At 44.6% G+C, this 17,349-nt stretch overlaps 1 long non-coding RNA gene across 1 annotated transcript; it reads right to left on the reverse strand.

Moving 5' to 3' along the window:
* Positions 1–13,780: 13,780 nt before the first annotated feature.
* Positions 13,781–17,164, reverse strand: LOC108445365. Its single transcript, XR_001860186.1, has 2 exons — positions 15,630–17,164; positions 13,781–15,131 (listed from the first exon to the last, which is right to left on the reverse strand). It is a non-coding gene; the product is annotated as an uncharacterized LOC108445365 (long non-coding RNA).
* Positions 17,165–17,349: the final 185 nt, after the last annotated feature.

Here is a 17,349-nt window from a genome sequence, read left to right on the forward strand (position 1 = left end):
CAAATGTCCCAGAATATGCTCAAAGAACCAGTTTTAACATGTGATTTTGGAAAGGGCGTGAAAAAATCTTACATCAGACTGAGCCAGAGACGTAACCAGACCGAAACCCATTTACAGGAACTAATTACCAGTGGTTTGGGTAGGGTTTTTATTTTTTTTTCCCCCCTGGCATCCCCAACAGTCTTTAGACAGGAGCACAACGAACAGGCAAGGAAGCAAGCAGCTCTGGAAATGCAACCTGCTGCAGTCTGAGCTGCTGGGAAGGGCGCTCCTTGCAGGACACAACTCCTGGGCACGCTCATGGTCCGTGCCAGCCTTCCTCCTGGTGATAAATCAAAATATCAGAGAACCACAGAATGGCTTCAGTTGGAAAAGACTCCCAAGATGCCAAGTCCAGCTGTTAACCCAGCACTGCCAAGTCCACCACTAAACCACGTCCCCAAGTGCCACAGCTGCATGGCTTATAAATACCTCCAGGGATGGGGACTCCACTGCTGCCATGGGCAGCCTGTTCCAGGGCTTGACAACCCTTTCTGTGAAGCAATTCTTTCTTAAAATCCCATCTAAATCTCGCCTGGTGCAACTTGAGGCCATTTCCCCTTGTCCTATCACTTGTTCCTTGGGAGAAGAGACCGACTCCCGCCTGGCTACACCCTCCTTTCAGATGGTTGTAGAGTCATAAGGTCTCTCCTGAGCCTCCTTTTCTCCGGATTCAGGAGATAGGTAGAGAACAATAGTTTAACTCGAGTTTGTTGCTCAGTTGCAGCGTTTGAGGGATGCCAGAGCCTGGCTCCTGTGTGGCAGAGCAGGGTATGCCTGCTGGCAGAGGGCAGGAAAAGCCGTAACACACCACAAGCTGGGTCCACTGACACCGTTTCTTCTTTGTATTTCACAGAACCAAAAATTCCCAGGCCCTTGTGCCATGTGAGACATTTTAGGAGCAGTGTGGTCAGTTGGTGCTGACCGAAGTCCTGACTGTCAGCCTAACCTGGAAAAGGGGATTTGGATCATAGTGGGAAGAGGGGCAATACCTGCAATGTGGTCTCCATACTGCTGGCTGCTTTCTAAATGAGCTTCATTATACACATAATTAAAGGAAGAGAGTTGAATGCTACTCAGCCACGTTTTAGGGGTATTAATTTCAACATTAAGGGCACCTGGAGATTAAATGAATTAACTCACAACTGAATCAGGTTAATTGTCATTTTCTTTACCTGGAATGAAGCTGAAAAAAGGAAAGGTTTTAATTCAGTAAAAACTGTGGATGTATTAAAGAGCAGATTCTTGAACAGAAGGAAACTAGCTATGAGAAATAGTGAATTGGGCACCAAACTGGACAGGGAAAAGCTGGGTGGCAGTGTGGGCTTCAAGGTTTGGCCCAGCAAAAGTCCCTTCATCATACTGGGAAGAAACTGGGCTCTGGCTCTGAGCTGTGCACTCTGTTTGTCCATGGAGAAACCACAAGTTGGACCCTACATCAGGGGCTGCCCTTCTGTGCACCCTTCTGTGGTGGGGTGATGCTCCTAGATAGGAGCAGAGCTGGCCCGAGGCCACACTGCAGAGATCACCACTTTCCACCCACATCACATCAGCTCTTTGACTGCAGTCACCAAAAATAACAACAGCCAAAAGTGAGTGTTCCCAGGCACCCCACCTGGACATCCCCTCCAGGTATGCACATCTGTCCTGGAGCTCTTTCCTGCCAAACCCCCATCCTCTGGATTCGACATGCCTGATTTACCAGAGCTTGGATTGGGATGGGTCTCTTCAGTGTGACCTAGACCTCTGCTCATCTCCTGACTGCTGCTCCAACATCCATAGGTCAGGCTAGTCAGCCCTGGAAATCTCTCCTGACATATAAGTGCAAGCTAAACACTGCTTTAAATAACAAGTAATTAGCTATAGAGATATGTGTGAAACCTGCTGAAATTCCTGGAGAGATGTGATGTGTTTCTGAGTGTTTGTTTTTCCATGGGTGGTGTGACCGACCAGTGTTAATGTACATAAAGGATGAGCAACCTTTCAGCAGAGGGCCTGTCTCTAATCCTCCCTCTTTCAGAGTACACAACCCCCTGACTTTTTTCCTCTATCTCCATCATCATCAGACTCACTCGATTTCTAAGCAAAAAAATTCAACTTCAAAACCGCTTTTTTCCTGTGCCTATCTGCTACTTCCCAAACTTTTCCCCCAGCTCTGGTGGAAATAGCTCACCTGATACCTCTTAGCATCATACTGGCTTTTTTGCACAGGAATGCTACATTCCTGATGGTTACATGGATGTGGTTAATGCCTGCAGGAGTCTGTTCTCCCTTCTCCCCTCCCATTTCTAACAGGAATAACTGTTCTCACTCACAAGGAGCACTTCTGATTATCATTTTCTCATAATTTGTATTATTTGGTCAAGGTTGTCTCATGCTTCCTGACCAGTATTTTGGTCACATTTATTGAGCGGGTCAGCTTTCCTCTTGTCACCCACCATTGCATACTCCTAAATTCCTGCCAGGGCATTAGAGTAGATAAGTGAAACAAATCAATCTGTGAGGAAATCCATTTGTCTCCTCCTTCCATTTTCATGGTGAGCTCTTCACAGCCCCTCATTGCCAAGCCTTCAGCTTGCACACCAGCCCTGCCTGTTTCCATTCTCTCAGGCTGAGGTAGCACATGCTGAGGTAACAAAATTGCAAATTCACCTTAGATCAATTGTTCTCTCTAAAAATAAAATAAAATTGTTGACTTTATCAAAGAACCATTCTACATTAACCGACTCATTCTGGTACTATATATTCCATTTTCTGTTTGGCTCTCTATCTTTGATCCTTTTTTCATCTAAAACCTGCTCTGTTTTCTTGTGCAATACCAGGGTCATGACATTTGCCTTGTGCTTGCTCAGGCCCTCTCCTCCCTACCACAAATTAGAGTTTCTACTTTCACAGTTGCCCTGCCAGCACAGCTGATTTGATGGGTCTGTGTAACATCATCCTCTCTGGGTGTGTTATCTCAGATGCTGGTTCCTGTCTGCTCCTGGGTGGAGAGCTGCAAGGCTTCTAGGTTAGGGGCATAAAAGGACAAATTGAATTTCTGTGGTGGATCCAGTAATTTTCCATACACATCCATGAGCCATTTCTCTCTTCCTCCCATGTCCAGTATCAGCATTCTCCTGGAAGCCACAGCAAGGGGCTTTTCAAGCTATACTTAGTTATCTTTGACTCGCTCCTCCCTGCAGGGTGAATGAAGCTATCCCTGCACAGCCTCACCTTTACCTGGGCATTTCAGCAACCTTTAGGTCATTCCTACACAAAGTCAAGCTACAAAACCTGGTTTATGGTAATTTTCCCTATGAACCTCCAAAAAAGATTGGCTTCTTTGCTACTCAGAGGCTCGCTAGCTTGTCTCTGGGAGTGAGGTGTGCCTGCAGTGATGTGTCAGGTTCTGCCTTGTGCAAGGGTGGCTAAAGAGGACTGGAATTGCATTTTCAACACTTTCCAGGTATCACAAAATTGGCTGAACCACAGATACAGCCCAGAGGTTATACAGGGAGAAGAGCCATTAGTCTCAACACCTTCAAAGGGCTTCACTGGGCTTTTAGGCATCGTCCCTTCCATTAGCATTAGGTTTTGTTGGTAAACACTATTTTTTTTGCTTTTGGACCCAAAATGTGCTTAGCAGGTTGTGCAGTCCCACCAGCACCAGGGAAACTTGAGCTGTTATAACATCTTGACTCACTCTCCTCTGGCATGAGGGAAGTCTGGAGGCTGGCTCCATTTGGAAACCCCTGCAGGAGGTGCTGGGGAGGAGCTGAAGGGACCCCTCAGCCCCAGTGTTTGCCCCTCCTCTCTCTTGCTTCTTCCTTTGACATTTCTGAATCCACTCTTGGGTACCAAGGCAGGAAATCCAAATCTCCACAGATGGGTGTGAGGAATCTACAGGAGCATATTGTGCAGCACTGATTTCTCCCGGCTCTGTTCCTGCACCCCTCCATTGCTTCCAGCCCCAATGAATTCAGTGACACATTTGCTAAGGAACAGATTGTCAAACTCCTTCCCTTAGGAAAACTTTCCTTCAGACAGAAGTGAACCTTTTATAAAATATTCAACACCATCCTGTTTCTCCTTCTTCAAGCGAGTGACCACAGAGGACCGGGGTGACACTGTCTCTTGTGGACAGGCTGAGCTGGGTGGGCTGGTATCCAGCTGGCTGGTTTACACTTTTCTATGGTTTCCAGCATCAAAGAATTTAAATGTTCCACTCTGCTACTTTTGAATCATCTCCTGATTCCAGTTTCAACTGTCCAAACTTTGCCATGACATAAATACAAGATCAACTTTTATTTTAATTTCCTTATTTCCTTTTTATTTTTTAACATTTCAGGTTCATGTTCTTAACATTTTTGCTGCAGACAATGAAGGCTGGAAGTTAATTTGAAAAAAAAACCAAAATCTGTAATTGGCATGCAAACACATGCTCACAGAGTCAAATTTAAAAATGCCTCTAAGTATGAGGATATTCAAAACAAACAAAATCAAGGTTTAGTAAAAATACTCTAAAAGGTCAACCTATTATGCAGTGTTGTTATCTGAGAAGTTCTGTCATCAAGACAATATTTCAGCAGCTTTAGATAGATGAGATTTCTAAAGGGGATCTCTAATTTGTATTTGTTTTTAATTTGGAATTTGGATCACAGCAGCAGCAACAATTTGTTTTGTTTTGTATTTATGGCTGCACATGTTTAAAATGGTAAATCTGCACTGACCTATTAGACCACAAAAGTGAAACTAGCTTCTGTCTTCTCATTCCTTAGCTGGAAAAATAAACCCACAGCATGCATGTGTAAAATAAATTATGTTTTTACAGCTTTCAGGGCTGGTAACCAAAGGCTATGCAAGTATTTGGATTATCACAATCCTGGCTTTAAAAATAGGAAATGGTTCTTTACCAGAAAGTGATTCTTTCAAGACAAAATGCATTTTTCTAACTGCTGTCTTTCATTAAAATGATATCATTTAATCCAAAATGAAAATGAAATTTTTAAGGAGCTTAATAAAATGTGCATGTTTCTTTGTGAAAGAAATTAACTGAAGCACAGAAGGATTCTGGTTTGGTTTAACACCAATAAAGATACCTTGGTCTAAAACATAATTCGGAGTTAGCACCAGATCATCCAGTGCTGAGCCCCCTGCTTTTTCTTACCCTCCTGTTTTTATTGGTTTTGCTGCTCACAACAAATAAAAGTGTTTCCCTTCAGTCTCTAAACCTTAAAAGCAAACACAGATTGAGTCATATTTGACTTCACACAGAAATGTGGATGGGACCTGCTGCTTGGCCCCCAGTCGTAGCTCTGCAGAAAGTTTACCCAGGCAGAGCAGAGCCTGGGCTGGGACTCTCTGGTAGCTGGATTCATTATTTGAAGACAAATAGCTTTTCTCTGGCTAATTTCTAGCCCTGGACAAACACATGCATCATTTTACTCATTCAAGTTGCTTCATGCCTCAGGATGGAGGAGGCTGAATTCAGGAGATGCTCCTGAGCAGTGGCAGGTGAAACCACAGGTTGACTGTAACAGCCCAACACTCAGGTCCAACCTGGGCATTTTGAGGGTAGAGAGCAGTGTTTATTAGGAATACAGCCTGGTTTTCACCATGGACACCCCAGAGAGGCAGGAGGGTCCCCAGCATCCCTGACAGGGCTGGTGGGGCAGGCAACACCCATTGCAAAACTTCTCATTTCCATGTGAAGTCCTTCTGAAGTGTATCTTAGGAATGTCCCAAATAGCACTGCCTGGTGGGAGTGGAAGGTGCTGACAAATCTGGGGGGAAAAAAAGGATCTTTATTGCAAGTGGGTGATCAGCCTGGCACTGACCACAACAAGGGAGCTCGTTTCATTACAACAGCTGCGGCACAGCCTCCGTGGAAATTACAGGGAATGCTAAATCAGCCCTGGAAATGATTCAAACAGCAATTTGCTCTCAGCATGGCCATTGTGGAGAGCCGACAGCAGGGAGAGACAGCAAGACAGAAGTAATGTTCTTGTCCTTCTTCCTGCAGATGTCAAACCTCATGGTCTTTAATGGACGTAGAGATAGGGCAGGAAAGAACCAGAGGTCAGAGATTAATTCTTCGAAACATGAACAAACATAAAGCAGCTGGGTGGGTTTTCTTCTGGTAGGAATAGGGTCCTGGTTTTCACCCAGCTCTGATTCAGAGATTGACACATCTAACCTATGAAAGACTTTTTAAAAAATATCTACATTCTGAGTCCCAACAGAGCTCAGCATCTCCTGAGCATCTTCTTCGTGCCCATCCCAATCTTCTGTACCAAAGGAATCAACGATTTTTTCTGCCTTTGCCAACCCTGAAATATCCCTGGAGAATACCAGGACAGAGCACACAATCATCTTGCTGCTGACAGATCTTCTCCTGCATTGCCTCTGAATGATGACACCCCATTTCTAACTCCCTTTGCTATTGATTTTCTTGGTAAACCGACATAATTTGGCTGATACACAATTTTCATTTCCCCTGCCACTGATGAATTGTAACATCCTCTCTCTATGCTCTTTTTAAAAAAACCTTAATAGTCTGGGAGAGAAAAGATGACCTTGTAGAGGTGATAATCTCTCTGCTTGAACCTGGGGATGGCTTAGCCCCACAGCAACACTCCACAACCCCTACACAACTGGTAATAATTTTGTGATCAGCCCGAGACTGTTCCAAAAATTAGGAACAAATGAGTTAAATCACAAATCTAGTGCACTTCCTATCCTGTCTATTCCCAAAGAACAGCACGTCAGCAGTGCCAGAAGACACATGGATGATAAGTTACTAATAAATTCATTATGTTGCTGATTTTTAACGGGCTGATGAAAACACTCCTTTTAACAGTGCACAGCTTGCATGAGAAGAAATGGTAGAGTTTGGGAAAATATTCTCCACTTGAATTGTAATAATTGTTATTGCAACAGCTATTAATTGCTGTAATTTTGCATTAACCAGGTATTGATTGCATTTTTACCAGCTGAGAGAGCAGCACACGTCCCCTCTCACCCCTCAAGCTCAGTGCAGGCGGCTGCCGAGCTGCACGGTTAACAGGGAATCACTAGAGGTCACTTTGATTCCACCTAATGCAGCAAAACCTGAAAGATCTGGGGGTTTGTTTCTGCCTTTTTGTTGTTGTGAGACACTTTTTAAAAGCAGACTCTTTTTGCACATGTGTATAAGACTTGTTAATAGAAGCTCCTTGGGCTGAATTTTATTCTGTTGTAAAGAGCGAAACTTTGAAGAAGTTTATAAAGCTGTGTCTATATTCATCAAGAGGAAATTTGGCCACGAGTTTCTATTTTAATATGAAACATCTTCTACTGGATTTGATATTCCTGATAACAGATGTCACTATTTAACTCTCAATAAATAGTTCTGTCCTGTCAGGATCCATATAAGTAGGAAAAGAATAGCTCCAATGTATAATCTACAAGAAGATACTCCAATTTTGCTGCATATTCAGTTACACCCAAAGAAGAAGTAATATTTAGGTGTATTTCATTCCTAGCTTCAGTTGATAACCAAAGTACAGATATCTCCTTGCTAAGAGAAAAAAAACACCCCTAAAAAGGACCACCTTGTGATCAGGCAAAATACTTCCCTGGTGCAAAGAGCAGCTCCACGGGGAGACCAAACTTGGCTTTTTTTTAACGTTTTTAAAGTGACAATTTGCTTCCCTGGGAACCTATAGCATGAAATCTGACTTTTTCATTTAGGATGTTTGGGGCACTTTGGCACACTTTGGTCCTACCGTGCCAGATACTCTTGTCACAGGTTCACAAGTGCCTGAGCCCTAGCTGAGGAACCCATGGCACATCTCCCTGAGGAATGGCATCACTGCTGTCCAGATGCCTGCGTGCTGAGTCCCTGATGGGTCAGGGGCTGCACAGAGACATCCCCCCTGCCCTGAAGAGTGGCATCATCCCGCCTGCTTCTAAATGCAGTTGGTTTAATCCTGTTCTGGGAAAAGCATAAACACTTTGCATGTCCAGGATGTTGGTGGTGCTTAGGTCCTTCTTGCTGCACATAGGTCAGCTTTTGCTGCAACCAGCAGATCCCACAAAGCTACACCTTTCCTTCTGCATCTGGTATTTTTCAGCTCCTGCTGGAAGGCACCAGAGCACCTGAGGGATCTACATCATCCCATGCACTGGTGGGTACCAACTGCATCCCTTCCACGGTGGCACCACCAGCTCAGCTCCACGTTGCTCGGCACTGACAAAAGCAAGACACCAGAGCTTATTTGAAATGAAAATGTTTCAGAAGGGCTTGTCCCATATCCTGTGCTCAGTGCAGAGGATGTTCGTACTTGTGCTTGGGAGCCAAGGAGCCAAGGACAACACCTGTGATGCTGCCTGTCACAGTGCTGGTTGCAGAGACCAGGGCACTCGCTCACTGTGAACGACCCCTTTCACACCCACACAGCACTAAAGGCAGGCCCCAGTGGCTCCCTGCTGTCCCCACAAGTGACTCGGGAGCGGTGGGCGGGAGAGCTGTGACTGTTCTGTGTCTGATGCCCAGGACAGCTCCTGGTGTCAGCCCTGAGTCGCTCGAACTGAGCCCCGGTGCACAGACCCGGCTGTGTTGTACCCACACCCAGCCACTGGGGACTTCTGTCCTTTCCATGAGCTGCCCTAAAACTGGACTTTGGAAAGTGGGAGGTTCCCAAGATCCCCAAAAGTCCCAAGCAAGAAGTCTGTGTTGGGTGTCAGGGCAAGCCTCCATCCATATCTCCTCACCTTAGGGAGCAGGTCGTCTTGGTCTCCTGCTATCCCTCCCGGAAACACATCCCCTTTTCCCTTTGACAGGGTACACATTAAGGGAAATTTCTTTCCAGGGACAGCTCTCCATGGTGCTCCTCAGCCCCCCACAGCTTTTTATCCCCACAGCACTGCATGTCCCCCTCCAGATTACATTAAGCAATATGATGAGCACCTCTCCCACGAGCATGTATCTTCTCCCTTCCTTCCCCCAGGGGAAAATTGAGTGGGAATAGTTTTAATTAACTACACTGTACGTGCACGGTGTTTATACCTACACAGGCAAGGCTGAACAAGTGTGCCTTGTTCTTGGAAAGAGAGGCACTGAGGTTTGTGGCCTCTCTGAAGTCCTAATCCCACAGTGGAGAACGCCACCTCCAGAGAGCTCTGGCTTTGAACTACGCTGGGCTTACCCCAGCACAGAGAGAGGGGTGAATGTGTCTGGGCCCAGAGCTCGGTCACTCTGCAGAGCTGAGGAAAGCCCATGTGCACCCCACACCAGGACCACTGGATGAGTCAAGGATGTCCCAAATGTAGCCTGGGACCTCATGGGGAGTCTGCAGAGGGCTGGTGTGACATTTTAGGCAGGATTCAGAAGTAAAGTTAGGACTCCTACATTCAGATGTATTTGCAGGTGTCTCTGTGAGCTCTTGGTGTCTCAGCTCACTCATTAGAGACCTCATCCAGCCAGACTCCACCAGCCAGAAGGTATCTCCTCTCCATGGAGGTACACGGAGACACAATCAGAAGCCAAAATTGTTTCTTAGCCTTGGTCTGGCTAAACCCTTGTGGGTCATCCTTGTGATGTATGTGTGTAATGCTGAGTTTAACATCATGGAAAAGCCAGCTGTCCTCTTTTCCAAAGATATTTAGAATGGACTTCAAATCCTGTAGGAAGCATGCTTATTTTATATATAAGAATGCTTAATACTGGCAGCTGTGAGACATCTAAAAATTAGATGAGTTTTTTACCAATGTGTAAATTACGCGGGCTTGGACTGTGTAAAGGTTTTGGATAGTCCCTGCATTTCACCATGTGCCCACAGAGGACATCCCTTAGAGTGGCACATGGGAAGTAGATGATACCTGATTCACTGTGTTTCTCATCATGTCAGCCCCATAGATGGTGGAAAATTATCCTCAGAGATGTTTTTCTGCCCACCTCTGGTAAAGCCAGGGAGACAACAAGCTACTTGCTCAAAATCAGAAGAAACCCCATCAAAGGGGCAAGGACCAAACCTGGTTCACTCAAAGCCCAGCATTGTTCTGGCAGCTTGTTTGTCCGTAAAAAGGAATTATTTTTTTTACTGTTTTCTCCTTCCTACAGCTATTTATAGTTTCAGTTCATAACCAGTGGTTAATACTTTCAAAGTAGTCAATCATGTGGTCACCCACACAGAAGATGTGAGTGATTCTGCTGCGCTGCCAAAGAAGCGTAGCCCATGATATTCAGGATCTTTCTGCAAGGATCAGTGGAGAGCTGTTGGCAGAGGGCAGGAAAGATGCCCTCCCGCCTTGGCAAGAAGGGCTTGCTGAGTCTACTAGACTGTGCAAGGCTCTGAGTGAGCTTGCAAAGCTGTTGCCTTCTCCTGAAGATGTCCTGTGTTGGATTTTCGTGGATATATTTATTTTTTAATGAATTTAATCCCCCCTCTTCAAGTGCAGCTGAAAGTTCCTGAGTACATGGGTTAAACCTCATTGCACTCTGGATCAATGACTGACTGGTATTTCGTGCCTCCTCCTGCACTGTTGTGTAGTGACAAAGTTCCTGGTGACTTTAGTGGGAGAGAGGCTGTGTCCTGGGAGACAAAACTTAATTGAGTGTAATACCACAGGGCACATAAAGTAGGACAACACAGTCTGACCTCATTTTGCCCATCCATAACCCTACTGACATCACTGGGAGCTGCACTTATGCAGTCAGGGGATGACATTTGCCCACTCTTGGCTGTTCTAGGAAATTCTTACTTGCCTGATAAATTCTATTATTTAATGGTGCAATATGAGAGCGATGGATACACCAGGTAAAGCTGAGCAAACACAGCTCAGCTCCCTGCCTGTTTGAAGTTGTGGAAAGACTTCTTTTGACGCTGGTGGTTGTTGGATTGAGCCCACAGTACACAGTGATTCATAATAATTTTCCTCAATGAAAGCAACCAGGTTGGTTTGTTGTTATTTGTGGGATCACATACTCATTATTTGCTACTATTTGAATGGCAGTTGGACTTTCTGATGCCTGTGAACCCCGTAGCTTCCACTGGTGTTAGCACAAAATGGTTATTCACACAAATACTGTGCCAGAACAGACTTGTTTGATACTGTACATTTATTACGCTCCTGTTTCCAGAAAAACTTTGCTGAGTAGAAAGGGCATCATTTGGCAAAGCCAACAAAGCTTACACCAAACCAGTGACTATTCCAAGAGAATTGTTCATGAGCAATCCTGAGACTAATATTTATTTGCATTCATCCCTGTCTAATAATTAAAACCAGTTCTTACTGCTGTAGAAAACAGGATGGGGCTGACTTAAAAGGAAGATGTGAGATGGGTGAGTGAGGTTGCAGCTCGCTGCTCAGGGCAGGCTGCAGAAGCAGCAGCAGAGCTTGGCAGAGCTCTGAATGTCCCAGATTTTGAGCCTGAGATTTCTTAAAACTAATCTTGTTTTAACTCTTTGGTCTCCATCCTCTCAGAATAAATGCAAAGAGAATATAAAGGAAGATTCTTGATAGATGGGATGCAATGCTGCTGTATTTAGGAAAACTGTTAGCTGATTGAACAATGCCAGTCCTCAGAGGGATGGAGCCCCTCCGTCCTTGCAGACATGTGGGACCTGACAGAGGGTGGCCTCCAGCAGCTTGCTCTAAGCTGGCCTGGGCTGAGATGAGAGCTGGGACCACCAGAGGCTGCTTACAGCCTAAACTGCTCAAAACAAAAGTGCATGAAATGCTTTAATGCTCCAAACTAGCCAAAGCCTGAGCTGCCTGAGCTGCATCCTGCTTGTAAATAAGCTTCCTCCACTCAGGGAAACCCTATGACAGATCTGTGACACAGTGTCTGTCTGTCATGAGACCAAAAGGATGTTGCTGTAATTGCACACAGACGTAGCATCCACTCCCTTGCAGCGAATGCCACCAAAAGACTCAAAACTTGGAATGATACAGCATTCCCAAGGATATTTTCCTGTGAGTACATCCCCTTTTCAAGGGGGCATCCTGGTGTCCCAGGGGTCTGGTCCAAGGCAAGCTCTGCCCCAGAGATGGGGTGAAGAAGAAGGGGTCCCTGTGCCATTCCCAGAGTCCAGCGAGCTGGGCAGATCTGCATGGTCTTCTCACAGCATCCCTGCTCCCCTGTCCATGTCCAAGCCCTCCTGCCCTTGGGCAGCAGCCAGATGTGAGTTTGGTGGCCAAGGAACCCTCCACAGTCACGCCACACAGAGCATCCCTTGTCACCTCTCCTCCACAGTAATACAAATGGACATTTGTTCACACCGAACTGAGCAAATCTAATATTTATTTCACATTTAGGACACAGGACATCAAAACAAATATTTTTACCCCAAAAAGATTTCCTGACCTTGTGGTTTCACTCCTGATTTGCAGCAATATTTGTCTGAAGAGATGTCTTGCTCTCACTTAAAAATGAAAGGAAAAGAAGTTATAAAGGATCCTGCACTCAGCTTTAAGGTGCACAATTGCCTGTGCACCCAGATCACCTCTGGATGCCACTCTTGATTTCACTGGAACCAGGACAAGACCATTAAACTCGTATTTTCCTGGATTTATTCACTATTTTTTATCCCTGAAAACCAAAATTACTTAAATATGTAAGCCTAAACACCCCAAATGCAAAGCATTAAAAATTATATTTAACAATCTTGGCACAAACAGACCTCCTATCAAATCTGAGACAGCCCCATCGCTTGTAAAGATGCATTTTTTAAAGATGATTTTTTCCCTTTCAGCCTGCAGAGGCCAAGGATCACATTAACACTGCTCCTTTGAAAGCTCTGATGGGCTCTGTACATGGAAAATTGACCTTTTTTTCCAGTTAAGTTTGAACTAGTTTTAGGTAGAAACTGCTGAAGAGAGAATTTCAAAAGCTTAAGAAATTCAGTGGTCCCTTATGGATTGCAGTAATGAGTAAGATAAAATGCTCTTTCTGGTTTCCTTCCCCCTGTAATTGAAATAGATGCTGTACTGGGGCTGCAAAACTGCTGCCCAATTATCACCCAACCAGGCTGATTTACATCTGCTCAGCCTCGGCGTGACGTGAAATGCTCAGGAGGGCCAATGTAAACATGTTTATATCCTGATAGGATATGCTGAGCTCCTAATATCAGGATAATAATATTTTATCTGTATACATATATGTGCATATATATGTCTAACCATCCAGCTAGGCAACCTTTCCCATGTGAGGGCACAAAGAGCTGCTGGCTGAGGCACAGCACAGCTACTTGGCTGTGAAAGACCTGGTTCACCCCAGTGCTTGGCTTGGATTTTAGTTGCACTGTGGATGTGATCCTCTTTTACTGGCCCACCCAAGCTTCCCTTTGGAGGGTTTCCCTGGTGTCTGAGCACCAGGGCACTGCTTGAACTATTGGTCAGGTAAACACAAACTACTCCCAGTCCCATTAGGGTCATTTCTCACATTCGCTTGGGTGAGGGAGGTGGAGAGGACAGGCGGCTGCTGCTGGGCTGCCCTTCAGGGCACCTCTGGCCTCCCCGCAGAACCCTTCCAAATGAGTTAGCTTTGCAAAGCCATGCAGTATTTCACAGGTAAATGACAGACTGTCTACGTGGCTGTAGGTGGGAGGAGAGGGATGTTGTGACCACCACATGAAGCGGCACCAGCACAATTCCTGACATGTTTGAAGAGTCCAATACCAAATCCCACAGGATCCCCACTCTGCGTTTCAATGTCATCAGGGTAAAATCCTCAGAGAGTGTGAGATAGGAATGCCATCACATATCAGACATTTCAGGAAGTCTCTGTAATTTCTTTAATTATTCAGACAACAGAGCACAAGGATAATAGCTTCAAGTACATTCTTATACATTATTTTGACAGTAATAGATACGTATTTAGTCATAAACTATTCTGTAGCCACCACTATGTGTACATTTTATACAAACTATTGCCATACTTGGACCCTGAAAATGGACAGTGACATCTCCTAGATGTTTTGCACAAGGTTATGGCAGTACATCCTTCATATAAGAGCTGTAGCTATGGGTTGGATTGGCCCATCTAAGGAAGCACTTCTAACACACCACTGAGGGGTGATCCTGACGAGAGGCGCCAGAGGGAGAGGTGAAATACAGACATGATGAGAGGAGGACATGAAGCTGCTTGGAATAAGTGCAACGGAGAACATGGCACAGCATTTCTCTGCTCGGTGAAACAGGCTGATCCTGGCGTAAGAGCATCTTAGCTTCTCTCACACCACAAAGCTCTGAGCTCATCTCGGCCTTTGGGTGAAGATTAAATGAGGCAATGTCTGGTGTGGTCCCATCCAGGCACATGCCTTGCCCTGACACAAGCGTGGGATCTGGTCTGATGGCTCTTTTACATCTCAGTTGTGATTTTGACTGAAAGCCCTCACGCCAGTGGCTTTAAGTTTGATCATTGATATCCCTAAACACCTCCACCACCCAACCTCTGGAGAAGGGACCTTCCAACACGGTCATTTCTTTGAGTGCAAAGGCCTTAAAAAACATCAACCACCTCTCAGAGACATGGTAAGAGAGCTCAGACACCCAGACACTGCTGTACTAAGGCCAAACTCTTACAGCAGAGACTCATTTGTTCCACGATCACATTCTCACATGCCCCAAATCAGCTGGGTTTGCAGCCCCCAGCACATCCCAAAGACAGGGAGGTGGCAGAGTCCGAGCTGGGGTGGGCAGCAAGCCCTCAGCACCCACCAGGCAGTCCACAGTCCCCCATGATGCCTCATGTCGGGTGGGCATGGGGTGGCTTGGTTCCTCTCCTGGCGCTGCAGTACGCTGTGGTCACTCCGAAGTCTCATCAGCCTGGCCATGTCCAATCTTTGGAGGCTGGAAGTGGGCCTGGACTAGAGGTTGACAGGAAGAAGAGACCACATCCATCTGTTGGGGCTTGACACAGCAGTGCTCATGCATGGGGCTCGGCCATCAGCTCCTGACAGTGCTCCAGAAACTCCTAGGATTTCAGCGTGGAAGAGCACTGTCTACACTCTCTGGAGATGGCCCCAGGCAGGGGCATTCCGGGAGGCCTTGGAGCTGCCGTCCATCCCGGCAGAGAACATGGCTGTTTCTCTGGAGCAAAAGGCCTGGTGGATGAACATCCTAGACTGGTGAGTAATGGAAACCAAAGAAAAGGTGAGAAGACATTCAAGGCAAGCTCCCTTCCAGCACGGTCCCGTCGCAGACGCGCACACACATGCACACACAATGTTTTGCAAAATTTTTAAAGGGATCCTGGAAACCCTCCATGGAGGAGCACACGGTGCAGCAGAACCTCACTGATCAGCACCTATCAAGGATGATCCCCTTGGGGTGGGTTGGGGCTGGGACCAGGCAGGGGACGCAGCGCTGGCCGCACCACTCAGCTCCTAAAACACATCTCCAGCACATTCACCCATGGGTGGCTTGGGACGGACTCCTGCGTTACAGCTAAGGAATGTCTCTCAGGATAAATGAACAAATCTTTATCCTTTTGTTTGTTTTGCAAAGGGCGTTTGGTCTGTTCTCAGTGGCCCCAAGCCCTGTGCTGTTATTCAAAGTGGCCAGTGAAATCTGGTGGCCATCTCCTTCTTCCAGCATCAGCCACATGAATCCCTCTAACTCACCAAAGTCAATGTCTCTCCCTCAGGTTTCCATCTTCTGGGCACCCAAATTGAAGCCCACTGAAATCCCGGTGTTGTCCCAAGGTGAAGACAGCTGCCTGCCTTCACATTAACGTGCTTCAAAGGGAAAACTTGCTTTAACGTCCTCAGAAATCAATTTTAAGAGCCATCCACAGTCTCCAGACCAGACTGGGAAGTGGACATGGAGCCGGTGCTGGAGCTGGAAGAGAGGAGCATCACCTGAGCGCGGATGGGGAGCCAGGGCTCTGGCAAAGGAAAACCCGTCTGCCGGTCGCTCGTGCAAATAAGTGAGGTTCTACTGTCAGTACAAGAGATTCCAGGTTATGCACAGATGTGATGGATTCATTTCCTTAATTAAAGTACCAAAATTAAATGTTATAAGCAACACATCTAAATAAAATAACGGGCACTCATTTAGGCATCATAATTCCTAAACCAATAAGCAAAAAGGAAAAAAAAAATGGGATGCACCAGGAACTCTTAGTTATTATATACTAACCAAACTGTGCATGGCACATTTTATTTCTATAAAACTATTAAAACTATTACAAAATATTCAAAAATACATTTTAGTAAATTTACAGCAGTTATTTCTCAATTTATTAATGCAAAACATCCTTTTCCCCCCTCTGTACAAACTACCATCTCCATCGTCACAGAATTGCCGCCATGTGCGCTTTTTAAAAAATATTATTTTCTAATAAACTTTTTCTGAAGTTAAAAATAACAAAGTTTCTTACGGTTTTTGCAAATAAAAAGTTTGTGTAACAGTCTTGACTTCCATGAACATGGCCAAATGGTGTTTTTACAACGCAAAACATGGAAAACAATACAGGAAATGATGTTACATTTGAAACTATTTAAATTAAAATAATATATTCTCATATTTTACACTATTTCAAAAAACGAAATGTGATTCAGTTAAGTATTGATCTCTCAAAAAAATCTAATTTACAATTCTGTGTATAAAAATATAATTTACGGACCCCCATGAAGTTTGTCTTTTTTGTGTGTGTTTGTTTGTTTGTTTGTTTGCTTGTTTTTTAGGGCTGCTGAAATGAAGGAGCAATGTAATGGAGAGATGGGAAAGTACAGAATTTTGCTTTCTGAAAGTCAGGACACACGTGACATGTAGAAAAATAGACTCTGCGCAGTTTTACTTGGCCTCACAAAATAATTTTTTCCCCTGTGAGTACAGTTCACATGATAATAAATTATCAAAGAAACTATTTAAGGCTCTTGAAGGTCCGGTTCATATCATTTAAAACATCTATTCAAAATACCAAAGAAATAAATATCCAGGAGAGGAGGAAAAAAAAAAAAAAAACAACCAACAAACAAAACAAAAGAACAAATAAAAATATATATATATTTATAAACTAAACAGAACAGAACTTCCAGGGGTCTTTGTTTCCCTTAAAGTCTACTTTGGACTGTCCTACTTAATTATTATTATTTTATTATTATTATTTTTAAGTCTTAATCCGTGCTCTCTTTTAAAAATATGTATTTTTTTCTTTTTTTACTCTTTTAGGTTTTTCTTTTCTTTTTTTTTTTTTTCCTCTTTTTTTTTTTTTTTTTTTTTTTTTTTTTTTTTTTTTTTTTTTTTTTTTTTTTTTTTTTTTTTTTTTTTTTTTTTTTTTTTTTCTCCTTTCTCTCTCTCTCTCTCTCTCTCTCTCTCTCCCTCTGTGTCTCTGTCTCT

The sequence above is a fragment of the Corvus brachyrhynchos genome, unplaced genomic scaffold (assembly GCF_000691975.1).
Source record: "Corvus brachyrhynchos isolate BGI_N302 unplaced genomic scaffold, ASM69197v1 scaffold52, whole genome shotgun sequence".
NCBI lineage: Eukaryota > Metazoa > Chordata > Aves > Passeriformes > Corvidae > Corvus > Corvus brachyrhynchos.